General features: G+C 36.7%; 1 pseudogene; it reads right to left on the bottom strand.

Moving 5' to 3' along the window:
• LOC140178616 (DNA-directed RNA polymerase subunit beta''-like) lies at positions 1 to 21505 on the bottom strand (annotated as a pseudogene).
• Between the last annotated feature and the right edge of the window lie 3645 nt (positions 21506 to 25150).

Below are 25150 nucleotides of genomic sequence, written 5' to 3'. Positions count from 1 at the left end.
TTAGACAATAGTTAGCTCAATACAAATAAAGAATCCCCAAAGATTGTCGAGAATTTTGGTTATATGTTCGTTCCAAGTGTCAATCCTTTTTTCTAGGTTAATTGATATTGAATCAATTGAACGAATTTCTAATCCCGATTCCACTCTTGGAAGACCTTGGGTTATATCACCTGATCACAATTTTTCATATATAAATATTATTAATATATCTTAAAAAATTTTTTTTTCCAAAATGTCCATTAACTGTTACTCTTGGAGTCACTAAATATATAGGTACTAGCTAATTCATTTTAACAATAAAAACTTGTCCCGATTTTAATTTTAATTCTAGTCCATTTTTTATTTGAAATTGACATATATTTTCATAAATAAATTGCCCAAGTTAATTATTGTAATTATTTTTTATAATATTTATAATCATAATTATGATGGAGAAAATTCCAATTCAAAAGAATGTGTTTAATTTTATGTTGCTATATGGATTGGACTTATAAATTATTTGAATTTCGTCCATTAAAAAAAATTTTAATGTTTGGAATTTTTTTTAACTGGTCAAGTTTCTATTTTTTATTCACTCCTGAATAAAAATTTGAAACTTAAAGTGCTATTCCTACGGGTCCTAATGAATTTTTATTTGGAATTTGAAGATTTTTTTATTATTTTTTATTCTCTTTTTTATTTTTAGCTCGTAGTATTTTAAATTGTTAAAAGGTTCTATTTCAAAACAATCATATAATAACAAAATTATCAAATATTAGCATTCTGTATTTCTGTCTAACAACACATGAATCGTTTCATGATTTTGGATATGTAATTGTTGAGTTTTTTCCTAGAAAGAAATAAGAAAAAATGGATTAACATTGCTTCGATTTGACTCATTACCCGAGATTCATTCTGAACCGGATGGATTATTTCTTTTTTTGATATAGGAAATCTGTGATTTCTTCAGATCAATTCTTAAAAAATATCCAATCAAACCATTTATATTTACTTCAACAAAAAAAGGATGAGATTCTTCTATTGAAGAGCTTTTTTATTTCGATCTCGATCCCAATTTAATACTAAACAAGTTCGAACTAATTGAATGCTTGTGTCAGAAAATTTACGAATTGATTTTTCATTTCCATAAAGAATATAATTGAGAGCTTTAAACTCCAAATTATCCTTTTTTCGGAATAGATCATGTGAAAAAAATTTATTAAATTGATACTATTTGTATTTTTGTATAGAATTATATGTCAAACCAAAACAAAATACTTTTTTTATATAATTGTGATCCATTGGACAGAGATCTAATTTCATTTTTTTTATTCCTTTGAATTTTTTTTAACCTTTCGATTTGTATCAAAATATCATTATGTAGGTATACCTTATCCATTTCGCCAGAAAAATGGATATCCCCATAAAATATTTGTAATTCAATCTTTTTCTTCTTCTCCATTCGCACCAATTCGTCTACTCAACTTCTTATATTAAAAGTGATTGTTGCATTTGTTTCAATAATACTGTTGCTTCTTACTATTATGAAAAAAAGTTCGGATAAAAGATGCACTTCTTTAGGAATGAAAACAAAATCGATGTGCCTTGATTTGGTATTTTGGTTTACACTATTTGACTCCTTCATATTCAATAAATCTTCTTTTTTAAAAAGAGAGGGGTTCCAATAGTCTTAAATTTAGAAATTTCTGAATTTTATGTTCTATATAAAAGATCTTCAAAATGAACAAGAATACTATTTCTACGAAAAATACCATTCACAGGTATTTCAATCGAGATATCAAAAGAATATGTTAATTGTTTGTCAGGATCTTCAATCGAAAGGAATGGAAATGACATGATGAATCTATTTTGTCGCCCTTTTTCCAATAAATTTAAAGTTATCGAAGAAATAATAGGATGTCTAAAATGAGAATTATACATAATTGAATTTAGGCTTGATTTAGCGTAAGATTTTGAACTAAACAATTTATGTCTCACTAGATTTAGGTTATTTTCGACAAAATCATTATTTAAAAGAGACTTAGGAATTGCTTGTTCTCCAAGAAAACGAGAATGGGTGTGCATTTGATCTTGATACTTGAAGAGTGAAAAAGATAAGTCACTCCACTTACACGACTTTCTCGATAAGATCCATAAATGACTTGTCTTTGGTAAGATATGTGTGTTACCCCCGTTAAATTTAGATGCATGATATACATTAGTTTTCCAATACATTTCTCTTCGTGAGTAGAATAATATATTTTTGAACTTTTTTCTTCAAATTTAAAGTGTATGTTCTCGTGCGAATCTCGGCAATCACTTGCTCTGATTCTACGTAATGATTATTTTTAAACGAATAAAAAGCTTTTCGGTAAAATTCTAACATTATGTAGAATGTCATTACTTTTAGTAGTTACATATAAGTCTATATAAGATAAAAAAGCAGGATGACTGTGACGTGTACGCGTGGGATAAACCAAATTTTGATTGAATCTTATTTTTTCATTAGATGGAGCTCGCACGTGATCTGCAGTACCTCCTGTGAATACTCCACCTGTATGAAAAGTTCTTAATGTTAGTTAAGTACCAGGTTCTCCAATCGGTTGGCCCGCAATAATATCTATAGCTTCGCCTAATTTCACCAAGTTTTCATGAGTAGGACTCTGCCCATAACACAATCGACATATCCAAAATGTATTCCTACAAGTAAAAGGAGTTCAAATAGATATTGATTGTGTTTGAAAATTTATTAAACGATTGATTAGTCTAATCCCAATATCTTGATTTCAAATGGCAATACATCGCAAACCTATATATATTATTTGCTAATACACAACCAATTAATGTTTGTATCAAAATTCTTGCTGGCATTATTTTATTCTGGATATTTATATAAATTCCTCGAATAGTACTACAATCCACCCATCATACAACAATGTGCTGAACTACTTCAACAAGTCTGCGAGTAAGATATCCAGTATCTGATGTTTGTACAACGGTATCCACAACCCCTTTACGGGATTCGTAACAAAAAATTATATATTCTGTTAAAGAGAGCTCCTCGCGCAAGTTGCTTCGAATGGGTAAATCAATCGTTTCTCTTTGTGGATCTGACATTAATTCTCTCATACCCATTAATTGGTGTACTTGAGATGCATTTTCTCTAACGCCTGAGAAAGACATTATATAAACTGGATTTAGGGGTCGGTCATCCTAAATTGGGACTCATTTTTTGTCGTAAATGTTCACTTATAGCATACCATATCTCAATGGATTGGCGTAATTTTTCTACTGCATGTACATTTTCATAATGATGGTGTTTTTCCAAAATAAAACATTTCATGATCTTAAACAAGCTAACCCTTAGACGATATGGTTAAAAGATCGTCGACCCTAAGGAAATGGATGTAATAGTAGCTTGTCGAAATCCCAAAGTTTTTACTTGATCCAGCATATGTGATGTATATGTCATTCTAAAGTGATATATTAATCTATTAATAAGTCGCTTGATGGCAATTCCACCGATTACTTTATTGTGAAAGACCATATCAACCCGTTCTCCCATAAGTACCTCCATATTCTACTCAGTGAGATTAAGTTCAACAATCAGTTTTAGTTAATAGTTTGAAAATTTTCCTTCTTTGCTTATGTTAATTCATGTAAATGTTTTTTCCAAAAACTAAGATGCTACTCGATCCTAATTGATCCTTGAATTCAGATCCACATCAGAAATTGACTTAATTGGATACTATATAAATGGGCTCGACAAAAACCTTGTATAGCTTCTTCGATTTCTTGATAAAAAGAAATACGACCAACCGTAGTTCGGATGTATATACAACAAAAAATTTTTTATACTTTTTACTATTATATAATGACCACAAATATCATGATAGATACCTAACAGTTCATAATGAACTTCAATAGGAGCTTCTCTTGAGGAAATAACATGATGATCTAACCGCCAGCGGAACCACAAAGGACTATCGAATTTTTTTTTGTCCATAAGCTCCAATTGCATAATAGAAATTACAAAAAAAGGGTTCCTTTTTTCCGTTATTATTATTTTTTGAATTACTGCGATTACACAGACTATACCTGTTTGCACTAATACCTCGACGATTCCGGCTCGTTAATATATAAAGCCGAATAAGCATATCTTGAGTCGGTACGAAAAAATAAGATCTTTCATCGACAGAGACCAATAGGTTTATATGAGAAAACATAAGTAAATGAGTTTCTGTTTGGGCTTCCAAAGATAAAGGCACATGAACAGTCATTTGGTCTCCATCAAAGTCTGCATTGAATTCCTTACAAACTAATGGGTGTAAACAAATAGCACGCCCTTCCACTAACAAATGGAAGGTTCAAAAAGCCTAATGAAATCTTTAGTTGGTGTGAGATCATCTTCAATAATAAAACTTGTCTCTTGCTTAACTTCTCTTGACTCTTTAACCACTTCTTCCAGTTCTTTCATCTCTACTTCCTCTTCTTGCTGCAATTCATGCTTCAACTCCTCTTTTTTCCCTTGAGTTTCTAAGCTCTCCTCTTCACTATGCTCTTCAGTTAATTCTCTACATTCGTCAATGGGAGTGTCTTAATTACATGATTGCAGTAGGACTAAGCAGTTCACCGCTTCGGCTAAGGTAGCCACAAATTTTTCTTGCATCTTTTGGAATTTTTCTTGCTCTTGAAGAAAAGCTCAAAGCTCTTGTTATTCTTGAATCAAGAGTTGGAGAATTTGGTATTGAAGTAAAAAGGAGGATTCGTTGTTTGGGAGAAAAGTTTCATAATTGGAAGGTGGTTCATATTGGTGAGAATATTGAGGTGGTGGTTCTAAGTGTGGTTTATATGGCTGTTCTTGAGGCGCATATGGTCAGTGATATGGTGGATATGAGTTAGGATCATACGGCAGTGGTTGGTGGTAAGATGTGGTTTACGAGTATGGTTGAGAGTAATATTGAGGAGGTGGTTCATGTGTGTATGGTGGTTGAGGTTGAAAACCATATGAAGACTCACTATAACTATTGGATTGGTGTACATCATGGGGTGGATTGCCATCGTTGTACAACGGAGGAAGTTGATATGGATATCATGAAGATCGTCCACAAGAATGCGGCTCCTCCCTCGATTGATTTTCAGTCCCATAGTGCAAACCATCATTGAAATTTTCATTTCTTGCAACATAGTTACAACCAAACTCGAAACCAAATTAGATGAGAATTCATAGTGAAAAGAGAAAATAAAAACAAAAGCCACTAAGAAACAAAGAAAACAAACTCCTAAACAAAAACAAGCAAACAAACAAAAGCAAACTATTTACAATATCAACATAGAAACAATAATCAATAACAAACACACATTGTGAATCTCCGGCAATGGCACCACGAGGATTAAAGGATTAAGAAATCAATAGTTAATTGATTTTTCTAGTTAGACAATCATAATTAGATGATAAGCAATCAAGAAATATAAATGACATGAAATTGAAAGAAAGCAATAAAGTGACTGGAAAGTAAATGACAAGAATATAAAGTGCAAGAAAGTAAAGTGATGGAAATGTAAAGTACAGGAATTGTAAAGTACTAAGAATTAAAGATAGAAAACATTAGGATTGGAGATGTTGATTTCTCCTGAATCAATGATTCTCAACTTCTTTTGTTGTTCATGCAATGTTAGATCTTTGGCAGATCATAAGTAATTGAGCTCCAATTCCTTGGTTACTCAATTTCTCTAGTCATGATCAAATGCCAATTCCTTGATCCAATGCTCATGAAAAGAGGTGAAGCTTAATTTCTATTTCCATACCACAACTCCTAAGATCACAATTTCAGAGAGATTACATGTGACAATATCAACTCTAAATCAAAATCAAATTTATTGTGAGAAGAGAGTTCCAAACTGAATTACTATGATTCCTTTTTCAAGGTTCACATAGAATTCTAATAGATCCAATTCCTCTCTGATTGAATTGGATCTTTGAAGAACGGAAACTTTCTCTTAGATAAATAAAGATGGAATCAAGAAGAGAAGAAAATAAACATCAATTCATTAAAAATGCAAACAGAACTCCTCTCCCAAATGTAGAGAATTAGAAGCTCATAACTAAATATTTACAAGAATGGGTATGGAAGAAAGTGGAAGAGAAGAAGAGTGCGAAGTGTGTGAAGAGAGGAGTCCAAAGACCCCCTCCAGGATGGCGTCTAACATACCACTAAATGATGAAACTAAGGCATATTTATAAGCTATCCTAAATTAAAAATTCAAATGAAATTGAAAACAAATTACAATCAAATGAAAATTAACTACTTCTAGATGCTTCTTGTGGCCTTGATTTGTTGACAATTGTGGGCTTGCTTGCATGAATTTTGAGTGGACCTTGAAGCAATAATTGAACCAAATTGAGGGGTTCCAGATGGCTTTGGCGTTATTGCCACTAACGCCCCCTATTGCTGGCGTTGCCAATGCCCAGCTGGCATTGGTTGAATCGGGCGCTCTTGATTATGGGCGTTGATTGCACTTGTCATGCGTACTCGTGGGTCATGTGTACGCGTGACCACTATACCAGGCATCATTTCAAAGGGGGCTCCAGTTATATGGCAATGCCAGAAACAGTCTTCCAAGGGAAAAATTCCTCTTCACACGTACGCGTGGCCTTCTTCGTATGCATTATCTTGAGGGGCGCCAGTAATAACCTGGCGTTATCAACGCCAAGGTTCTCCTTCTAGTAGCAAAATTTCCTCCTCACGCATACGCGTCACCCACGCGTATGCGTGGCCTTCATCGCAGGCGTTATTTCAAACCAACGCCAGTTCATCCTGGCGTTGCCAATGCCAGGGTCTTCCTCCCAGGGATGCTCTTGGCGTTGTTGCACAATAAAACTGGTGTAAGATGGCGTTGCCAACGCCACGTTGCTTCCATAGTTGGCATTCTTTGAAGTAACGCAGTGTAAGTGGGCGTTGCCAATGCCCAAGTTGGCCTGCTCTAGGGCTCTACTTCCCCTGTCTCTACTTCACCTTGCCTCATGGTTCATTGCTTCATTACTCAATCCATGCTTGCCTGCATGCTTCATGGGACACGCTTTTGAAAGCGTGGTAACGTGGCGGAAATTGGCGAGTTAAGAAATCATTATAAGAGATGCGTTGCAAGTATAGTTCTCAACCAACCAAAATTCCGCTAATCAATTTAGAAGGGGTTGTCACAAAATTAGAATTAAAATACTGGGAGTATGAATCCCAGGTCGTCTCCCAACGATTTGCAGAAAGGTGTGCTATTTTATTAATCAGATGTTTTGTAAAATGGTTTGAGTTGATAAACAGGAATTTAAATCAGAGAAATTATGTAATTTAAATAAAAACCTTGATCGGGAGTAGATTAGTTGGAAGCCCTATCCTTGATGGAGTTCTCTCAAGTTCAATTGATAATTGAAGGTTGTCTGCTCAGTTATCCTTTACCGGATAAAGGAAAGTCAAGCAAGTTGGAAGTCAATTTCTATTCACAAGTTCTAATCATCTCCCTTGGGAAGGACCAGTGTCAGTGATTAAAGGGCGACCCAACGCTAATCCCAATTATAATTTTACTCTTGAGCATCCAACTCAAGGTCCTCCTTTCAATCAACTCCCAATCAAGTTATGGAACTACTCGCTCATTATGATTGTGAAATTCATGAAATAAGAAGGGAAAATAAAGAAAGACATGATAAATAATAATAAAAAAGATCAATAAAAATAGAAATAGTTCTTGAATTAATAAATTCTAAAAATAGTTCAATAGTAACTCTGAATAAAACAAGGATATGAAAGAGTAAGTGACAAGTAAGGAAACAAACTAGAATGATGAAGTCTTGATGGAGGTAATAACTCTTCTCAATATCCCAATTCGAAAAGTAATAAAATTAAAATCCTAAGAACTATGAATGTGTAGAGAGAAAACCTAGAGGAGGAGTAAAATCAGATCTAAAACTAAAATTATGCCGAATGAATGTGTGTCTTTGGTCTCTGCATGTTCCCTGGCTCTAATATGCTTTTCTGGGCCAAAAACTGGGTCAAAACAGGGCCCAAAATTGCCCCCAGCGAATTCTGCAGAAATTACAGATCGCGCACGTCACGCGATCGCGTCATCCACGCGTTCGCTTCATCCAGCGTCTTGCCTTGCCACGCGTGCGCGTCGTCCACGCCTTCGCGTCACTTGTGCAGTTTCCATTCCATGCGTTCGCATCAGGCACGCGGGCGCGTCACTTCAATTTCCTCTATGTCGCGTGGTCGCGTGAGTCATGCGTCCGCGTCACTTCTCGCTGGTCATCTCCTCAATTTCTTGTGTTCCTTCCATTTTTGCAAGCCTCCTTTCCAATCTCCAAGTCATTCATGCCCTATAAAGCCTGAAACACTTAACACACAGATCGCAGCATCGAATGGAATAAAGGAGAATTAAAATACATAATTAAAAATCTCTAGAAAGCAGTTTTTCAACCATGGGGTAATTTTGGGAAGGAATTGTAAATACATGCTAATTTAATGAATAAGTGGGTAAAGATTTGATAAAACCACAAAATTAAACACAATATAAACCATAAAATAATGGTTTATCACGTGGCCTAAGGTTCCAAAGCGTGTCCAAAAATTCCTCTTTTCTTCTTTTGAACTTATTTTGTGCTTTTTGCTTCTTTTTCTACCATTTTCTAAAAAATTAATCAAATCAAAGAGATCAAAGTAATATACAACTTAAGCACCAAAATACTCAATAATTAAGCATAATGAATACATTTTTAATATGAAAAAGCTTAGAAAAACACCACATGATGCGCACGCATCAGTGCACAAAAAGGATGTTTTTAACCATTAAGCACAACTAGGAGAAATTCACAAAACTATGCTATTTCAGTGAATAAATGCAAGATAAGTTGATAAAATCTACGCATTTCAACTCAAAATTTACCATAAAATAGTGGTTCATCAGTCTGTATGCCTAATCTATGCAAAGTAAGTGCTTTATTTAGTAAGACTGGATGCCCCTGCATAACTTCTAGGAAGATTTCCCATACAATCGGTTTTTCTTTTTCGAATTTTACTCTTAGTAATTCCCATGTTCGAAGAAAAATATTTTTGAATTAGACCACGAATTACAAATGTCTTTAATTATATCTGAAAATGAGTCGTAAACCTTATTACGACCATCCCTCATCGGTTGCCCACGGATTCCATTATCCAGAAGCGTATCCACGACTTCTTGTACCAATATTTCCTGGCTCATTACTAATTCACTTGGCGTAGATCTACTTGTTGTTAATAGATCGATAAGAGTATTGTTCTGATTGATAACTCTTCAATAGAGTATATTAATATCTGATCTCATTAGTTTTTCCCCATCGATTTGAATAATGGATCTCAATTGAGGGAAAAAAACTGGTAAGAGACATAAAACTATCAATTTTCGATTTATATTTGTTCATATAAAATATTTAACTAATTATATACGTCAAACCAAATTTTTTTTCTTTTTCCAACTTTTCGAGCCTTCCATTCATTTTCATTGCCTGTGGATCCCTCTTCTCCAAATTCTTTCCACTCTACTAATAAAGAATTTATAAGAATTGACAAATCCAGATCACCTAGTTGTTCTCAAATAGCACCCGCTCCACTAGAAATTTCTCTAGTAAAAAAAAAAGTGGTATGCTATATTTTCAGGATTGAATTTCATTTTCAAATAAACCTTATAATCGTAAGAATGAGGTTTTTTAACGATGGGTCTAGCAAACGAAAAATATGGATAGGATCCAACCAATGGATCAATGGGATCTCCCCCTCTCTAAATCTGACATGAAAGTTTTCTTTCATCGGGCTTCAATAATTAAATCCAAAATAAAGAATAATGAATTTCTGCGTTCAAGTTATCACTAAAAAAAATCCAACAACTTTTTATTGTTGATAAACTCCTTTTTTCAATTATGCAGAAAAGAGGTACACATTTTTGAGTAATCTACTCCCCTCGAATGGAGCATCTCCTTCATTTTTAATTGAAATTAAAAGAATTTCTCTAAATTCATAAGAAATTTGTTTGTCTATCTTATGTTGATTTCATGTGATCTTTTAGGTCCAGACTTAACCTTGATGGTTATGCCAAGATGTTCTCATTATATAAGCCTACATACGATATATAAACTTCAAACACTATGATACTTTTGCCTATTTAAACACAAATTTAGTTCTTTAGAAAAAAATAGAATAATAAAATTATAGTAAATTTCACAAAATGTCATTTTTTAAGGTAAATCTTATATTCATTTGTTACTAAACTATAGATTTATTGATTGTAAAAAAAAAAAAAAATTCTTTTTTGTCTCTTTCTATTTTTTCAGCTAAAAGTAATGAGATATTTTTCACATCCAAGTAATTTTGGTATCTAAGATCATCCAAGTAATTTTAGGTCACGCGCTTTTTCCACTTTCTTCTTTCCTCACGCTTCTTTCTCTTCTTCTTCTTCTTCTTCTTCTTCTTCTTCTTCTTCTCACGCTCGTTTATGCACGGAATGTCTTCTTCTTTTTCGCATTCCTTCTTCTTCACTTGTTTCCTCCTTATCATCATTCTTTTGTTGTTGTTGTTACTATATTTTTTTGTCTTTTTTTCCTTCTCTCCCTGGTGAAGAAGCAGTAGAAGGTGAGGAGGAAGAGTTTTGAATTGTGCAGAACAGAAATGAACCGAACATGTTATTATGGTGAAATAATTGTATAGTACTAAATGAATGGAACATTATCCATTATATAAATTCAAATTAGAACAGCTTTCTGCATAATGAACCGAACACGTACTCATGGTGAAACAATTGTATAGTACTGAATGAACAAAACATAATCCATTATATAAAATTAAATTCAAACAGCTTTCTGCATAATGAACCAAACACGTACTCATGGTGAAACAATTGTATAATACTGAATGAACGAAACATAATCCATTATATAAAATCAAATTCAAACAGCTTTCTGCATAATGAACCAAACACGTACTCATGGTGAAACAATTGTATAATACCGAATGAACGAAACATAATCCATTATATAAAATCAAATTCAAACAGCTTTCTACATAATGAACCAAACACGTACTCATGGTGAAACAATTGTATAGTACTGAATGAACGAAATATAATCCATCATATAAAATCAAATTCAAACAACTTTCTGCATAATGAACCGAACACGTACTCATGGTGAAATAATTGTATAGTACTGAATGAACGAAATATAGTCCATTATATAAAATTAAATTCGAAACACCTCTGTCTATAATTTAGAGATTATCAATTCAATTCAAATTCAGAACACCTGTGTCCATTCAATTCAATTCAATTCAATTTAGCAATTGCATTCCATTCAATTCGATTGAAAAAATAATCCATTTGAAAGAAGCAGATGACGTATGCATGTATTTGAAAGAAGAAGAAGAAGAAGAAGAAGAAGAAGAAGAAGAAGAAGAAGAAGAAGATAAAGCGTGTGTAATGACGCTCTTTTAATGAGAATTATTTTTGTTGGTGTTGGACCTACTTAAATAAAATTTAGATGAAAAAATACTTAGATATGTAGCATAACCAAAAATAATATATATTTATTTCTGAGACACATAGCTGTTCTCTTTATTGTGGATAGTAAATAAATCCATATCTTTGTATATTATCCGAGTTATTATCTATTTTGACCAATAACGATCTATTTAAAAATTAATTTATATACTTTAACTCTACTTAATAAATTAAGAGTATTATATATTATAAAAACAAATATTATAAGTCAATACTTTTAGTATAAAAATAGAGTTAATATTGATTCAAATATAAGAAAAAAAATTGTTAGTCACTTAGAGTTATTTTTTTAGAGAAAGTTTAATTTGATAATGTAATGTTTAGATTTTGAATAAATAGTTTAGATTTATAAAAAATATTCTTTTATTATTTTATCGTTTTATAATACAGTCTATGTCACAAATATTAAATTTGAATATACTTTTTATTTAAATATAGTCATAATTTATAATTTATAATTTACAATGATAAAATAACTATTACATTACGACTATAGTTCAAAAATTATTGCAGTCTTTATTTTTTGAAATCCATTAGTATTGACTTAGAATCTAACCAATAGTAATCATCTTAAGAAGGTTTAGCTGTCTTCTGTTTCTGAATGATTAGATGGAAGATTCAGCATGGCCAGCTGGCATATTATGGATGGGTTCTTTTTCTAAATTTGCTTTAGATAACGACTAATGACGATGTGCGTTGCTTGCATCTTTTTCTTTGAGAAAAAATGGATAAAAAGCACTCAGGTTAGCAATGTCAACGAGTTAAAGTATACAAACCTCTTTTTTTGTCATTTAATTAAATTAATGATACAGAACAGAACTCAGGTTATGGAAGAATTTTCAATTTGAGAAGTGTATCGAATCGTATAAGGTAATATCACAGTGAGTGAATTATCATTTTTATAAAAATTAATAGATTAAAGTAGTAATGATTAATTAATTACTTTTAATTAGACAACTCAATGATGATGAAAATGTTAAGGATTTAGAGATGTTTACTCTTTAGGATAATAATTCTTGTGTTCATTTATTTGAGGCATGCAAAGATTAATCACGATAAAATTATTGATCAACCACTATTTTATGATTTATCTTGTGCTCATTTGAGTGGTTTTTATCAAGTCCTTACCCACTTATTCATATGATTCGCATGTTTTACGTTTTCTTTCTTGATTTTGTGCTATGATTGAAACCATGCTTCTTTGGCCTTATATTTGCTAATATTAATCCTCTCTTATTACCATTCGATACCGTGATTTGTGTGTTAAGTATTTTCAGGTTTCATAGGGCAAGAATGGCTTAGGGGACGAAAAGGAAACATACAAAAAATGAAGGAAAGCACAAAAATGGAGTTTTGAATAAAAGGGCAGCGACGCGAACGCATGGACGACACGAACGCGTGCCCAACGCAAAAAGACATCGACGCGCACGCGTGACTGACGCGCACGCGCGCCGTGAGCAGAACGCAGATGACGCGTACGTGTGACCAACGCGTACGCGTGACCGACGCGTACGCGTGACAAGGAAAACTCCCAGATGACGCGAACGCGTGACCCACGCGAACGCGTGACAGACGCCACGTACAGGAATCTGCAGAAAATACCCCCAGCAATTTCTGGATCCTTTTTCGACCCAATTCTGAATCCAGAAACACATAATATAAGCCAGAGAATGGAGAAATCAAACAACAACACACCATACATTCGTAATACATAATTTTAGGATTAAATGTAGTTTTTAGAGAGAGAGGTTCTCTCCTCTCTCTTAGGATTATGATTAGGATTTCTCTCAATTTTAGGACTGCTTATCTTTATTACAGGTTCAATGTTCCTTTTATTTATTTTATCAATTTAGTTTATGAACTCTTTATGTTTAGATTGATTTTCTATTATTAATGCAATTGAGGTATTTCAGATTTATGATTTTTATTTAGCCTTTTATATTCTTGGCTTTAATTGATTAATTGGAGACTCTTGAGTTATCAAACTCATCGTGATTGATAATTGTTATTTTTGCTAATTGATTTGAATTCCAATAACTCTAGTCTTTCCTTAGGATTTGATTAGAACCTGAGGATCAAATTGATTAGTCCACTTGACCTTCCTTTGTTTAGCAAAGGTTAACTAAGTGGGATTAAAACCCAATTCTCATCATCGTTGATAAGGAAAACTAGGATATGACTTCTAATTCTCATACCTTGCTAAGAGTTTACTTTATAATTATTTATTTATTTATTTTTTCTTGCCATTTAAATTACTTGTTCCTTATTTTAAAAAACCCAAAACAAAATTCTACCTTTTCCATAACCAATAATAAAACATACCTCCCTGATATTCCTTGAGAAGACGACCCGAGGTTTAAATACTTCGGTTATAAATTTTATTGGATTTTGTTACTTGTGACAACCAAAACTTTTGCACGAAAGAATTCTCTGTTGGTTTAGAAACTATACTTACAATGCGATAAAATATTTGTGAATTTCTTTACCGATTGAAAAATCCGATCGTCAAAAATGGCGCCGTTGCCGGAGAATTGCAAACGTGTGCTTTATTATTGGTTATTGTAAATATTTACTTTTAAATTGATTTTTTTTCGAAAATTTTTTTTTTTCAGATTTTTATTTTAAAATTTTTATCTTATTATATCTTAGTTTTAAATTTCAAAATTCAAATCTTTTTTCAAAAATCATATCTTTTTCAAAATCTTATCTTATCTTATTTCAAATTCAATTTTCAAATTTCAATATTTAAATTCCAAAATTCAAAATTCAAAATTCAAAATTTAAATTTAAAATTTTAAAAAATCAAACCTTTTCAAAATTTAAATCTTTTTTCAAATCTTTATCTTATATTGTTGACTTTTTCAAAAATTTAAATTTCAAAATTCAAATTTCAAAATTTAAAATTCAAAATTTAATTTTCAAATTCAAAAAAATTAAATTTCAAAATCTTTTAATTTAAAAACTTATCTTCTCTTACCTAACTTGTCTTATCTTTTCTAATCTTAAAATCAAATCTTTTTCAAACATTTTCTCTTATTTATTTTATTTTATTTTATTTTCCTTTGCTTGTTTATTTGTTTTTGTTTTTAATTTTTATTAGTTGCTATGAGTTCTCACCCCCATCGCTTTGAGTTTGGTTCCAATATTGTTGCAAGGAATGGAAATTATAACAGGAACATGAATCAAGGTCAAAACAATTAGAGATGGAAGGAGCCACAAGGATCTGATCAACCCTTTCGGCAACAACACCTTCCACAGTACCACAAACAAAGACCATTCTACAATGCATGCCGAGACAATAGTTATGGTGAACCCTTTCATGACAACCAACCTCCACCAAATTACTATAGTCAAGAGCCATTCCAGGGAGCGTACCAAGATGATGGATATGGTGGACCCCCTTGTAGTTACAAACAAAGCCCACCATATGATTATGAACCGCCTCCTCAACACAACTCTGGACCACCATACTCACAAACCCCCTACCACCAAACACCCCATATGACCCTAACCCACATCAACCACACCAACCACCATATGAACCACACCCAGAACCACAACCTCAATATTCACCATCTCCATTGGATAACAACACACTCATCTCTAATATCATTGGTCTCACCTCTACACTCCAAAATCTTATATCCCGCATGAACCAACCCTCTACCTCCAATATTCAACCCTCAAGCTTCAGTGCGCTTCCTTTTCAACTACATAATAATCTTCCCATCCCATCACCACCCTCCATGGAAGAGCACCCACATTCATCAATTCAAGAGCAAGATGATCCCAGTTATGCTGTTGATATGGAACAAGAAAGAAGGAATCATCTTCGCGAATCCATACTTCATAAGAAGCTAGAGGAGGCCCTACAGATGAAGGAAGTAGAGATCCTTAAAGTCGAAGGAGTGATTGAAGAATTAGTGAAGGAATACATCAAGGAGGAGTCTAATTTTGTCTTAGAGCAAGAGGAGGCCCAAAATGTAGAGATAGGAGAAACCCTTGAAGATGAAGGAATAGTTGAAAGGAGTTATAATGGAAAGAAAATCATCAAGGATGAGTATGATTTTATACTAAAACAACTGGACAAAGTAGTAATTATTGAAGAGGAAGAAGTGGTTGAAGACTTGGGAGATGCAGAACCTCCATGGAAAAGTCCAGTCATAGAACCTCCTTCCAAGACGTTTGAATTTGATTGTTGATGAGGTTTATCAAGAGATGGAGATTAAAGAAGAAGAAGCACAACCTCCCATGCCCTTGGTGAGTAATGAAGAAGAGATTGAATTGGAAGAAAGCTACCAAGAGAAAGAAGTTGGAATTGAAGAAGCTTGCAAAGAGGTGGAAGTTGTCAAAGAAGAGCACAAGGGAATGGAGCTTGAAATCACCTTCCCAAAGCTGTTGGAAACCTCTCCCCCAAAGCCATTACCATCCAATACAACATTCAAGTGGGTAAAATTCTTATCCTTGCCCTTTACTTTCCCACTTGAATATGGTTTACTTGAGACAGATGGTCAGCTTAGAGCTCTCTGTGGCGTTAAGAGTAAGAGGAAGATGGTTAGTGGTTGGAGTTGTCATGCAAGGTTCAGTATGGTGGAAAGCTCAAAGTTTAAATGCAAAGGTTGGTGTAAAGCCCAACTGAATGGGTCTAGGAAGCTGTTTGGATGCTTTAGTGATAATTTGGATTGCTTGTCACCCGGATGGAATCATCATGATCCACTTGAAGATGGGTGTAGAAACAAGATTTGGGATCCGGGAATATATGAGGATCGACTTTGGGAGCTCAAAGCTTGTGAAGAACTCCATCAAAGCTTGAAGAATCTACCTGGTATTGATAAAGCTTATTGGAAGTCCAAGCATTGGTGGAAGTTTCAGGATGAGTTCAAGCACAAGTCACCATGACAAGGAGCTCGCCAAATGTCCAACTTAAGGACTATAACTAAAAGTGCTAGGTGGGAGACAACCCACCATGGTATATTCTTTCCTTTTTATTCCTTGTTTATTTTATTTTAATTTTATTAGTGACGTTCATAATGTTTGCATTAGCATTTACATACTGCATTTTGCATTTTGCATAAAAAAAAAACATGCACGCGACGCGTAAGCGTCGCTGATGCATCCGCGTCATAGGTGCGTTCTGAAGAAAAGAGAATTGAACAGAAAGTCATGCGAAAGCGTGGCTGGAGGCGTGCCTTAGGAACAAACATGCCCACACGTCCGCGTCACTCACGCGGCCGCGTCATTTTTGAAAACATGCCTCCCACGCGTCTGCGTCACCCACGCGAACGCGTGCCCTGCAAAATCGACATAAAAATGTGTATGGCATTAAGTTATGATGGAGTGGTGCTGGAACCATGCTAGAAGCACAAGCCCTACCACGTGAACGCGTGCTCCATGCGTCCGCGTCATTTTTAAAAGAAAGGCCATTCACGCGATCGCGTCACCCAAAAATTTGGCAAAAAAGAGTTTAAAACAGAGAGTTGTGCGAACGCACGGCTGCACTCGCGCCAAAAGCACAAATTAGGCCACACGATCGCGTGACCCACGTGTCCGCGTCACCTGAAATTATCACGCACCGCGCGAACGCGTGCCCCACGCGTCCGCGTCGCCTGCTCCGCACAGCTTATCCAGATCAGTGCCAACTATCTTATCTTTTCTTCCCCAATCCTAATTTTTCCCTCCCCCCTTCTTATTTCTTTCTTCTTCCTTCTCATTTTTCTTTCCTCATTACATTTATATTCTTTCATCCATTGCATTTTAATTTTGTGCATATTTTTATTTTCTTTTCTAAATTTATTATTTTACCATTGGTGTTAAATTTTCTAATTCAACTGTTACATCTTTTCTTGAATTATTTTGGTGCTTAGTGATTTGCTTTACACTGTTTGGTAATACTTTATACTGTCTTTCATTACCTACTCTTCCCCTTTGTTGCAAAAGTTTTTTGCAACATTGATATGCCATGTGCTTCTATTGTTTTCTCACTTGCATGTTGTAGCTACCATGTAATTGAGACCCTTATTATTTGGCATTAAACACCCATATTTTATTTGTTTCCATCTTTGTTTTTGAGTTACTTTTCTTCTTTTCCCCTTCTTTCAGGATGGCCACCAGAAAAGGAAAGGAAAAGAACTTCTATATGGGGAAATAAACAAGTCCACCTACACAATCTTTGGAGAAAAACATCAGTTGAAGCACCCCGTCCACTTGCACATCTTAGCATGCATCGAGGACGGTGCAATCTTTAAGTGTGGGGAGGTCGATACTGATCTCCATGGGTTAGTTATTTTCTTCTCAACACCAATGTCTTATTTTCATTATTAGTTCATTGTTGCATCTGCATATTTGATTACATGTTTTCTTGATTTTACGCATTTAGTTACTACTTGGTTGAAATAATATTTTCTTTTTCAAGAAATTTTTATAGTATTTTACTAATTTAAATTGAAAATTTTTTTTCTGTTAAAACTTGTTTGAAGTTGTATTTGGAACATAGTTTAAAGCTAAGAACACACAACCTGTGAGATTTTGAGCTTATTTATATGGTTACATTATTTAACCATAAATTTTTATTCTTGTGTGTTTTCTTCTTTATGATTGCAATTTTTGCTTTGTTCCATTCTATATGTCCACTATTTAGTGTATTTACATGCTTGCATATGATTGAGGCCATTATTTGTTATTAGCTCACTTATCCCAAATAAGCTTACCTTTTACATCACCCTTGTTAGCCCCCTTGAGCTTTTAATCCCCTTTTGTTCTATAACCACATTACTAGTCTTAAGCAGAAAAACAATTAAATATCCCAATTGAATCTTTGGTTAGCTTAAGATAGGAATTGTGTAACAATTAAGTGTGGGAAAACTATGGGAACATGAATTAATAAGGGAATGTGCTATATTTTTACTTTGACAAAATAATGGAAATTTGGGTACCTACTCATGTGAGACTAGAAAAATTAAAAATCCATGTGCATTGATAAGTTATGTTTATTTTTCTATTAAAAACAAAAATAAAAATAAAAATAAAAAAGAAAAAAATCCAAAAAAAATTCAATAAATAAGTAAATAAATAAGGGGACAAAATTACTCCAATGTTAAGTTAATGAAAAATCAATGCATATGTGATAAAATTAAAGAAAAGTTGATGCATGAGTATGTGAAATATGCAAAAGTAAAAATTTTGGGTAGCAAGGCATGAATTTAAAAGTATATAGAGTGTGTATATAGGTGAGAGCTTAGGTTAATTAAGGATTCATATTATAGCTCACTTGGCCATAAATACATCTTCACCCTTACTTTAGCCCCATTACAACCCTAAAAAGACCTCATGATGTTTGCATTGGTACATTAATTTTTTTATTGATTAGTTAGATGAAGAACAAAGTTTAGAAAGCATGATTAGAGAAGAGTAGAGTGAATTAACCCTAGACACTTGAGAGATTAGAGTGCACATACACTACCAGTGAGGGTTCAACGCTTAATTCTATGTTCCCTGCTTTCATGAGCTATCTTCTTACAAGTTTACTTGTCTTTTATTGTATGATTTGAATTAGTGAAATTTGATTTATATTTTTTCTTGAAAGATTTATTTACTTTTTACCAAGTAGGTAGAAATATTTTGCATGTAGTTGCATTCATATAGATAGGTTGCATTTCATACTTTCTTACTTTCCCCATTCACTCTTATAGCTTCTCTTGAGCTTAGCATGAGGACATGCTAATGTTTAAGTATGGGGAGGTTGATAAACCACTATTTTATGGTTTATCTTGTGCTCATTTGAGTGATTTTTATCAAGTCCTTACCCACTTATTCATATGATTCACATGTTTTACGTTTTCCTTCCTGATTTTGTGCTATGATTGAAACCATACTTCTTTGGCCTTATATTTGCTAATATTAATCCTCTCTTATTACCATTCGATGCCGTGATTTGTGTGTCAAGTATTTTCAGGTTTCATAGGGCAAGAATGACTTAGGGGACGAAAAGGAAACATACAAAAATAGAAGGAAAGCACAAAAATGGAGTTTTGAATAAAAGGGCAGCGACGCGAATGCATGGACGACGCGAACGCGTGCCCAGCGCGAAAAGGCATCGACGCGCACGCGTGACTGACACAGACACGCGTCATGAGCAGAACGCAGATGACGCGTACGCGTGACCGACGCGTACGCGTGACAAGGAAAACTCCCAGATGACGCGAACGCATGACAGAAGCCACGTACATGAATCTGCAGAAAATGCCCCCAGCGATTTCTGGACCCTTTTTCAGCCCAATTCTGAATCCAGAAACACAGAATATAAGCCAGAGAATGGAGGAATCAAACAACAACACACCATACATTCGTAATACATAATTTTAGGATTAGATGTAGTTTTTAGAGAGAGAGGTTCTCTCCTCTCTCTTAGGATTAGGATTAGGATTTCTCTCAATTTTAGGACTGCTTATCTTCATTACAGGTTCAATGTTCCTTTTATTTATTTTATCAATTTAGTTTATGAACTCTTTATGTTTAGATTGATTTTCTATTATTAATGCAATTGAGGTATTTCAGATTGATGATTTTTATTTAGCCTTTTATATTCTTGGTTTTAATTGATTAATTGGACACTCTTGAGTTATCAAACTCATCGTGATTGATAATTGTTATTTTTGCTAATTGATTTGAATTCCAATAACTCTAGTCTTTCCTTAGGAATTGATTAGGACTTGAGGATCAAATTGATTAGTCCACTTGACCTTCCTTTGTTTAGCAAATGTTAACTAAGTGGGATTAAAACCCAATTCTCATCACCGTTGATAAGGATAACTAGGATAGAACTTCTAATTCTCATACCTTGCCAAGAGTTTACTTTATAATTATTTATTTATTTTTTCTTGCCATTTAAATTACTTGTTCCTTATTTTAAAAAACCTAAAACAAAATTCTACTTTTCCCATAACCAATAATAAATCATACCTCCCTGCAATTTCTTGAGAAGACGACCCGAGGTTTAAATACTTCGATTATAAATTTTATTGGGTTTTGTTACTTGTGACAACCAAAACTTTTGCATGAAAGGATTCTTTGTTGGTTTAGAAACTATACTTACAACGCGATAAAATATTTGTGAATTTTTTTACCGATAGAAAAATTCGATCGTCAATCATATATAATTAAATTTCAATTCCTTGACAACTCAATTTCTCCTTAATTAACTAATTGCTAATTCTTTGGTTAACTAATCAAGAAAAGAAGTTAAGCACAAATCTAATTTAGTTTCTGTTACGGATCCGGCCCACCATCCCGGATCCAAAAGACCGAACCCAACACCGGTTCCCCGGGTCCGACCCGTTCCCCACTTCTAGAAGGCCCGAAAACGGCACTCTCAGATTCCTAACCGACTTTCGAATTCAAACATCTCCCTTATCTTAGCCAAATAAGATAAGATAAGATATTCTCCACCACCTATAAATAGAGGACCCAGGTCCCTCTAGGTATTCATTCATTCCACAGACCTTATACCTCTCAGATCCATTCTGACTTGAGCGTCGGAGTGTCTTTGCAGGTACCTCCCCCCCATCGCCCCAGTCAAGTGATCCGGCATCCGCCTCGACCCGCAGGTTCCCGATCCATCTCTCAACCCGTACCAGAGATATCTTGTACATTGGCGCCGTCTGTGGGGACCTGCGCACACTAAATCGAAATGGGGGACGTACTGGAAGAAGCCTCCTCAAGTCGGGAGAACTCTCGACCAAGAAATCCGACTCCCAAACATCAAGAGGTCACAAACCAAGCTAGGATAATGAGCGCTATCCACCACACAAACGATCGTATGTTCACGGAACCACGATACCCCGAGAACACGGGAGACAAAGCAGCTCAAATCATCCAAGATCTCTGCCTCCGGGTCCAAGAGCTCGAAGGCAAATTGACCACCAAAAACAAACTCCACAACGAACACGGAAGCCATGCGACTTCCCGGTCAAGATCTCGTCGCGGCAGGTCGCCGACTCGGCGACATGATACGAGAAACGGTCGCAGCACCTCGCGCGACCATAGACGGGAGAAATCGCCAAAACGGCGATACAGCAAAAGGCACAATCGTAGCACTTCCCGAGACCCAAGCCACCAGCGAGACTCAGAGGAAGAGCGGCGACACCGAGACACCAAACGCACGAGAAACGACCATATAATAATGGGCGCTACACCCTTCACAGAAAGAATCCTAAGAGCAAAACTCCCCAAAGGATTCGACAAGCCTACCGATATGAAATACGATGGAACTAAGGATCCCCAAGAACACCTAACGGCTTTTGAAGCCAGAATGAACCTAGAAGGAGCGGCCGACGCGGTCCGATGCAGAGCCTTCCCGGTAACCCTCGCCGGGCCAGCGATCAAATGGTTCAACGCCCTCCCAAAGGGATCCATAGCCAGTTTCCACGACATTACACGAAAATTTATGGCCCAGTTCACTACTAGGATCACTAAAGCCAAACACCCCATCAGCTTGCTTGGGGTCACACAAAAACAAGACGAATCCACAAGAAAATACCTCGACCGCTTCAACGACGAATGCCTAACGGTCGACGGACTCACGGATTCCGTCGCAAGCCTTTGCCTGACCAATGGGCTAATGAACGAAGATTTTCGCAAACACCTCACCACCAGACCGGTATGGACCATGCATGAGATCCAGAACGTCGCCAAAGACTACATCAACGACGAAGAAGTCAGCCAGGTCGTCGCGGCCAACAAATGGCAGCACGGCAACACCCAACGCGGCAATTCGGCTTCTCACCATAACCCAACACCCAAAGAGAATCAATGAGACCACCTTCGGCCGACCAGCCGGCCACCGAGAATAGGCAAATTCTCTAATTACACGCCCCTAACTGCACCAATTACCGAGATATACCACCAAATAGCAGATCGAGGCATCATTCCGAAAGCCCGACAACTCAAGGAAAGGACAGGAGGCAACAAAACCCTCTACTACGAATACCACCGAGGTTACGGTCACAAAACACAAGATTGTTTCGACCTTAAAGACGCCCTCGAACAAGCCATACGAGACGGCAAACTCCCAGAATTCGCCAAAATCATCAGAGAACCAAGACACGTGGAGAGAGACAGGTCACCGGAGAAAGAAGGACGTAACCCAAGAACCCAAAAGCAACCCCCTAGAAAAAGTCCAGAGGAAGACCCGACCATCATAGTAAACGTCATCACGGGCAAAGATGCACCATGCAAGTCAAAATCCACGATAAAAAATAGACCTCAAGGTAATGGCCGTCAGAAATCAAGCCCCAACTCCCGTGATCGACAAAGCAATAACCTTCCTACTCGAAGATTGCCAGCACGGCACCGCAGCCGAAGACGCACCCTTTGTGATCTCGGCGAGAATCGGAACCGGACTAGTCTGAAGAATACTAGTAGACACCGGCGCAGATTCCAACATCCTCTTTCGAGGGGCCTTCGACAAGCTTGGGCTCCGCGACGAAAATCTCCAAACGCACCGCAACGGTGTCACGGGACTCGGGGATAACTTCCTCAAACCGGAAGGCTCCATCACACTCCCCCTCACCATAGGAACCGGTGACAAGAGGAGGACAATCCTAGCCGAATTCGTGGTCTTAAAAGACTCCACTGCCTACAACGTCATCCTCGGAAGAAAGACGATCAATGACTTTTCGGCCATCATCTTTACCAAATACCTCCTTATGAAGTTCGTAGCGGAGGACGACTCCATCGGGACCATCCATGGAGATCGGGAAGTCACGGCAGAATGCGACAACACCAGCCTGGCTTTATGGAAAAAATCCCGCGACGCTGCCGGGATATTCCTAGCCGACCTAGACGCCCGACAAGACGGCCAGCCTAGACCAGAACCGGAAGGCGACATGGAGAAACTGCAAATAGGACAAACCAAGGACGAGTACACCTTCATCAACAGGAACCTCCCCTATGACCTAAAAGAAGACCTTTCCCAATTTTTAAAACAAAACAGAGACCTGTTCGCTTTCACGCCAGCCGACATGCCGGGGATAGACCCCAACTTCATGTCCCACCGGCTAGCCGTAAACCCCAAAGCCAAACCCGTAGCACAAAGAAGAAGAAAAATGTCAGCAGATCGAGCGGCCGAAGTCAAGAGACAAGTACAAGCCCTGCTCGAAGCAAACTTCATCCGAGAACTCCCCTACACGACCTGGTTAGCAAACGTTGTACTTGTAAAGAAATCCAACGGGAAATGGCGAATGTGTGTCGACTATACGGACCTCAACAAAGCTTGCCCAAAAGACGCCTTTCCCCTGCCGAACATCGACGAACTAGTGGACTCCGCATCCGGACATCGATACCTCAGCTTTATGGACGCATACTCCGGCTACAATCAGATACCCATGCACCGACCCGACGAGGAAAAAACGGCGTTCATCACCCCCGACGGCACGTACTGCTACACAGTCATGCCCTTCGGTCTGAAAAACGCCGGAGCAACGTACCAACGGCTCGTCAACAAAATATTCCAGAACCTATCCAGAACAAAACTAGAAGTCTACATAGACGACATGCTCGCCAAAACTGACTCCGACGAACAACTCATCAGCGACCTCAAGGTCATAATGGACACCCTAAGAAGGCACCAAATGCGACTCAACCCAACAAAGTGCGCCTTCGGAATGGAGGCAGGGAAGTTCCTCGGCTTCATGATTACACAACGCGGAGTTGAAGCCAACCCGGAGAAATGTCGTGCCATCCTCGAGATGACGAGCCCAAAAAACCTACGCGACGTTCAGAAGCTCACCGGCCGACTAACAGCCCTATCTCGTTTTCTCGGAGCATCAGCCCAAGAAGCAATCCCCTTCTTCAAATTAATGAAGAAAGGAGCCCCCTTCATGTGGAAAGAGGAGTGCGAAGCGGCATTCCAACAGTTCAAGAAAACCCTGGCGGAACCACCAATTCTCGCCAAACCCCAAACAGGGAAAACCCTGTACTTATACCTCTCCATAACGGAAGAAGCACTCGCGGCGGCACTCATCCGAGAAAACAAGAAAAAGGAGCAAAAACCCATATATTTCACAAGCAAAGTCCTACAAGACGCAGAGACCCGCTAATCGCGCCTAGAAAAACTAGCCTTCGCCCTCCTCACGGCATCCCGACGCCTGCGGCAATATTTCCAAGCCCACCCCGTAACGGTTCGAACCGACCAAGCAGTTAAACAGGTACTACAGAAGCCCGACCTAGCGGGAAGAATGCTAGCATGGTCCGTCGAAATATCCCAATTCGACATCAAGTTCGAACCCCGGTACGCAATCAAAGCACAGGCCATGGCCGACTTCATCGCCGAGATGACACCGGGAAACACCCCTCCCGAGTCATGGAAACTACACGTCGACGGCTCCTCGAACGTCACTTCCGGAGGCGGCGGAGTCATTCTGGAAAGCCAAAATGGCGTCGTAATCGAACAATCAGTCCGATACGATTTCCCGGTCTCAAACAACCAAGCAGAATACGAGGCCCTCCTGGCAGGACTAACCCTAGCCAGCGAAGTCGGGGTAAAGGTCCTAGAAATCAACACGGATTCGCAAGTAGTCAGTTCCCAAATCAACGGAGACTA

Source organism: Arachis hypogaea, chromosome 14 (assembly GCF_003086295.3).
Source record: "Arachis hypogaea cultivar Tifrunner chromosome 14, arahy.Tifrunner.gnm2.J5K5, whole genome shotgun sequence".
NCBI classification, from domain to species: Eukaryota; Viridiplantae; Streptophyta; class Magnoliopsida; order Fabales; family Fabaceae; genus Arachis; species Arachis hypogaea.
Note: the sequence above shows the minus strand (reverse complement) of the source record. Positions and strands in the feature narration are given on the sequence as shown.